This window comes from Chelonoidis abingdonii, chromosome 17 (genome assembly GCF_003597395.2).
Source record: "Chelonoidis abingdonii isolate Lonesome George chromosome 17, CheloAbing_2.0, whole genome shotgun sequence".
Classification (NCBI taxonomy): domain Eukaryota; kingdom Metazoa; phylum Chordata; order Testudines; family Testudinidae; genus Chelonoidis; species Chelonoidis abingdonii.
Window position 1 is genome coordinate 8,701,168 of NC_133785.1, and position 6,000 is coordinate 8,707,167.

Below are 6,000 nucleotides of genomic sequence, written 5' to 3' on the forward strand. Positions count from 1 at the left end.
GGGACATGGTGAGGGATGGGAAAGCTTCAATTAAACATTGGCGGGGACTTAGCAGGATGCAATAACATTGCAGTGTCTTCTCAGTGGAATGTGATGTCATCATTCTGTGTAGTGATGTCATTTCACCTTCCTGTAATGCCATAATAAAATTGGGCCCAACCAGGGCCATGCCCGTAGCACATACCAGTTCAGTCTCCTGGGGACTGAAATGCTTTAGCTGTGATGTTAACTAAAATATTTGAGCTTAATATACGGGTAACTGGGTGAAATTCTCTAGCCTGTGATATAGAGGTGGTCAGACTGGAGATGATCTAATGGCCCCTTCTAGCCTTAAATTCTGTGAAACTGTTAAACCAACAAGAGACTCCAGCTGGGAGGAACAAAAGCAGCCAAAACAAGGACCTTTGGACAGCCAAAGAACTGCCCACAGTTTTGGTTGGACTTTCTCTGCCATATGCTGATTGGCTGTTTGCTCTAACCCTCTACCACCCTCACACTCTCTTCATCCTGCTTCACTCTACACCTGTCTCTCTTACCATCTCCTCCCTTGCTCTGTCCCCCTCATCATCCTTTTCTACACCTTTCTTCCGATTTAGCCCCCCCGCTCTAAAATAAAACCTCCTCACCCCCAAAAATCATTAAACTAGCATGCTATTTGCTGCCATAACATAGATTGCTCTGCCTGTGTAGATACCCCTTCCCCCATGCTGTGTCTGTCTGATCTATTGAGAATGTAGGATTTTAGAGGCAGAATCTGCCTGCTACTCTGTGTTTGTGCGCCCTTAGCACCATGGGGTAGCGTTCTTGGCTGTTCCTTAGGCAATACCATACTAAACTTGATGAACAACAATAGTGCTGCATTGTAACATCACTGTGTTACATTGTGATATCATAGCACTGTATTTTGATGTCATAGCACAGCATTATGTCATTGCATTGCCTTGTGATGTCCTAGCACTATATCATGATGTCACTATGACAGTGATACCATCATGCTAGCTGTATTGTGATGTCAGTGTGCTTCCTCATGTCGTCACAATGCTGTATTGTGATGTCACCGTGTCACATTCTGATATCACATTGTGATTAGCTGTGTGATGTCATAGTGCTGCACTGTGTTGTTACAATGCCATTGCACCCCAGGAAAATGTCAACAACTGGCATGGATAAAACCCAGTGAGGCATTGTCAAAACATCACCCAATTGCACTAGAATGTCCTCCCAGTGGTAGTGCAGAAATGTCACCCTGGCAGGACATGCAAAGTGCCCTCGCTGTGGCACAGCACCACAAGCTGGTGTCCATATGCTGCTGCAGCATCGAGCACAACAACATCATGACAACCCAGGCAGCAGCATGGCCTATGGAGGGGATGCTGTGGTATCTTATGGTCTCCCCAAATTCTCCTGGCAGCTGCCAAAACCCCACAAACTGAATCTTCCACAAGGAAAGCGGGAAGATTGTGGAGAATACACGATGGGCAGCAGCTTCAGCCGTGGTTAGACAATTCCTTTTCTATACTTGTTCTGTGTTTGTACAGCTCCTAGCACAATTGGGGCCTGTTCCGTCATTGCAACTCCTAGAGTTACTTCAGTACAGAGAACAACCAACAATAGTGTGACATTCTATACCTTGGGGGAGTGTACTGTAACCCCTTGTAACCGGGCGTGACTCACCCCTGCAGTGCCTCCTGCTGGTCACTCCTGGGAATTAGCTCAAACTTGCAACTGGAGCACCTGCTGTAGGCCAGTGATCCACCTTCTGCTACTGGCCCCTTGTCCCCCCCTGGACCCCAGTGCCCCTTTTACATGGGGTTCTGCCCCCCAGCAGTAATCCCTTTCTCTTAAGGGTTTCCCCTCCCTGGGAACCCCCCACCCTCTATCCCCACTTTGCTTCAGTGTCTTGGCTACTGCCAGTCATTGTCTAGCCCCAGGCCCTGGGGCAGACTGCAGTATCAGCCACTCATCATCAGCAAAGGGGTTTGGACCTGCTGCCTTGGCCTACCCCTGGGTTGCACCCAACCAACCCAGTACCTCCTGGCCTAATCTAGGCACAGCCCTGGGCTTCCAGGCAGGAACTCCCCAGCTCCTCTGCCTTTCCCCAGCACTGTTTCCCTAGGTACCTGCTCTGGTTTCAGCAACCAGGCCCTTCCCTCTACAGGCAAAGGCAGACTCTCTGGGCTCCTGGCTTCTCTGCCTTTTATAAGGGCCTGTGACTCAGTTTGGGGCATGGCCCAGCTGCTGCCACTTCCCCAATCAGCCCAGCTCAAAAGGCTGTTGCTCCAGCCCCAGCCCTTTTCTGGGCTGTTTTAACCCTTTCAGGGCCGGAGCAGAATCCACTTGGTAAACCCCCATATTCCTCATTTCATATAATCTGATCTTACATATAAAGCATGCCTTATAAGGTATCAGTGGACAGGTTATGATCTGCTGAAAGTCATTTCTCTATCCATAATATGCTCATCATTAATGCATATGAAGTTATGAGAATTGTGTTGTATGGTGGTCACTAAAACATGCTGTAAATTGGGGAATCAGCCAGATATTAGCTCCCCAGAGGCAACAGGCGGGGTGTCAAACATCCCATCAAGAGCTATTGTCCAGCAAGGGAACTACAATGCAATGACTCACCTGCATGAGGCCACACCAGGGAATTGCTCAACCTTGCCTGGGGAGACTCAGGAATGCCCCCCTGACATGGCTGGACATGTGCTCCCCAAACACATGGACTGAGTGTATAAAACAGACAGAGTGGACACATACTGGGCCCTTCTTCTGCCCACACCTTCTCTGCAAGCAACTAAGACACTGAGAAGACGACAATACTCCAACAGAGGAGACTGGCCCAAGTTTAAGGAACAAACTGTATATTAAGGACTGCAATATCCAATGGGATGAGAAAAGCTGCTTAATCTAGATGTCGCTAAGTCTAATAGGGCTGAGAGTTTAGACTGCGTGCTTATCTTTTATTTTATTTTGGTAACCACTCTGACTTTTTGCCTTAATATCACTTAAAATCTATCTTTGTAGTTAATAAATTTGTTTGTTTATTCTACCTGAAGCAGTGTGTTTGGTTTGAAGTGTGTCAGAGACTCCCCTTGGGATAACAAGCCTGGCACATATCAATTTGTTAAATTGATGAACTTATATGAGATTGCAGCGTCCAGTGAGCACAACTGGACACTGCAAGAAGGAGGTTCCTAGGGTTGTGTCTGGGACCAGAGATATTGGCTAGTGTCATTCGGTTGCACAATCCAAGGAGCAGCTTACGTGCTAAAGGCTGTGCGTGAACAGCCGAGGAGTGGTGGTTCTCACAGCAGAGCAGGGCTAAGTTGGCTCCCAGCATCAAGGATTGGAGTGACATAGCAGATCACCAGTCTGGATAACACCAGAGGGGAACGCCACAGTCATCTTATTTTCTAACAATAATAATCATATTTTCCATCTGCCTCCAACAGGCAACTCCACAAGCTCCTCAGCAATCACAAAATCAGTGGCTAGAAGGGAACAATCAATTCCAACATTTCACGGACTGTTCCAGGTCTCAATGGGCAGCACTCTCTGGATTATGGGGAAATTTGGAAAACCGGAAGAGCCCAGATTCCACTACAATAAGGCCGATTTGGTGCAGCAAGCAGAGGAAGCTCTGTGAAGCCACCTGCTGCTGCTTAGGAAAATTACAAGCAGTAACATGATGCTGTTCTTTCTCATCAAGTGTACTGCCTGGCCTCCACCAGCACGAATAATATGTTCAGCACCTAGCACAATGGAGCCCTGGCCCGTAAGTGGGGCTCCTAGCACAGCTGAAATGCAAATCCCAAATCAATGTGAACTTCGAATACCCACAACCCGCTGTGAGGGTTGTGAGCTGTGACGGAGTGATCAAAGGGCATCAGCACTGAATGGCTGTCTCCCGGGGAAACAATTGGGTAGCTACGGCAATGCCAAGGGAATCGCTCTTCCCAGAAGCCTGAACACACAACTGCACCTGATCACAGGGGCAGAGATGTGCTTCTCCAGCCAGAGGTGGCATTTCCATGGCCACAGAAACAACACACCCAGAAGGAACGCTTGCCTCCACAAAGGGCTGGGACAAACCCAGGGCCTTTAAAGGGGCTGAAGTGCGGAATTTGCTGTTAATCCATAGACCTGTAACTCTCCCAACACTTTAAGAGAGTGTGTGTATGTGTGTGTTTTGCATGTGTGTGCGCGTGTCGTCCTCTGCCCACAGCCGGAGGGAATGAGCCTGCTTTGTGTGCAAGCACCACACGCATGCACCTAAGAAATTCCTTGCTAGGTGTGTGCGTTCATATGTTTGGGGACGGGGTTCCAGCTACAAACTGACCCATGCTGCGCTAAGTGGCTTCATACAGCCAAAAACACAGATATCTTCTTTGGAGTTCTAGCTTCCAAGATTTCATTTTGAAAAATTCAACACATTTCAGCAGCTTCTAACAAAGTAGCTGGTTGCACTCTCCCGTGACAGTTCCCGGAATACAGCTGATAAAACTGTCCTTAAGATGTAGAAGTCTGTAGTACATCTTAGGTGTATATGTAAAGTGATGGTTTTATATAACTGTTAGTTTTAAATATTTTAGAAAAAACACCAGCGCCAGTGTGAAGTTTCCATTGTCGTGTGATTTGGGGGGCGTGTATAAAATAGATAGCTAATGGTTAATGTTTCTTTTACCTGTAAGGTAACAAAGGGAACCACACACCACGAGGACCCATCAGAAAACTGGATTTTTCAAAGTCAGGAGGAATTTTGGGTCTGAAGTCTTTCGTCTGTCTCTCAGACTATGAGAAGGTCTTTCTGTCTCTATCTTCTGTTTCCAACTTGTAAGTACAGGTAGGAAAACAATATAGGCTTTTATGTTGTGTTTGGTTGTATTTACATGTGGTGTAGCTGTGCTGGAATGTTTTCAAATTGGATATCTTTTTGAATCAGACTGTTTATGTCATTTTGTTTCTTATAAGCAATAGCCCTTAGTATGTCATCTTGATACAGAAATATTGATTGTCTTTTTCTTTCTTTTTTTTATATAAAGTTTTCATTTAAACTTGATTTGAGTTTTTCTCTCCTGGGTAGGCTAAAGAACGAAGGAAGGGAAATTCTCTTTGTGTTAGATTCCTACGGCGGGTAAAGCTTCTGTCAGTCACCAGGGAATTGGGTGGGGAGGGGCGAGGAGAGATAGAATGCTTTTCTGTTTCCTTGTATTGTGGGGTTTGTCCTGTGGGATTAGAGGAGACATGCTTCTTGTATGTGTGATAAAAGTTGCATCAGTACTCCCAGGTTAGCCCAGAGAGGAAGGTCTGGGTGGGAGAGAAGAGGGGAAGGGATGGGTTGTTTTCCTCTTGTTGTGAGACTCAGAAGTCTCTGAGTCTTGGGTCCTTCAGGGATAGGTTTTGTGAGACCAGAGAGAGGCAGGCGCATAATTTCCTGCTCGGTGGCGCAGGGATAGATCCAAGCTGGTAAATTAAGCTTGGGGGTTCATTGCTAGGCACCCACATTTGGATTGCTAAGGTTCAGAAATGGAAAGATGCTTATGATAATTCCCTGGGGCTACGCCAAGACTCAGAACTCTGAGTCTCTCACAACAAAGGAAATAACCCATTCCCTTCCCCCTCCTCTCTCCCACCCGACTTCCTCTTCTGGGCTAACTGGAGATACTGATGCAATCTTTTTACACTCACAATACCAAGAGCATTCTCCTCGTATCCACCAAGAGACAACCCCAAGTACAAGGAAACAGAAAAGCATTCTCTCTCTCCGTCCCCTTCCACAATTCCCTGGTGCTGCAGAGCGTTTACCCTCCGTGATCTCCCTCAAAGATTCCCCCTTCCCTGTTCCTTAGGCCTACCCACAGAGGAAAACTCAAACAAGTCTTAAAAAGAAACTTTATATAAAAAAAAGAAAGAAAAAGACATCAATATTTCTGTTTCAGATGACATAAGGGCTATTGCTTAGAAGAAAAAATGAATAAACAGTCTGATTCAAAAAGA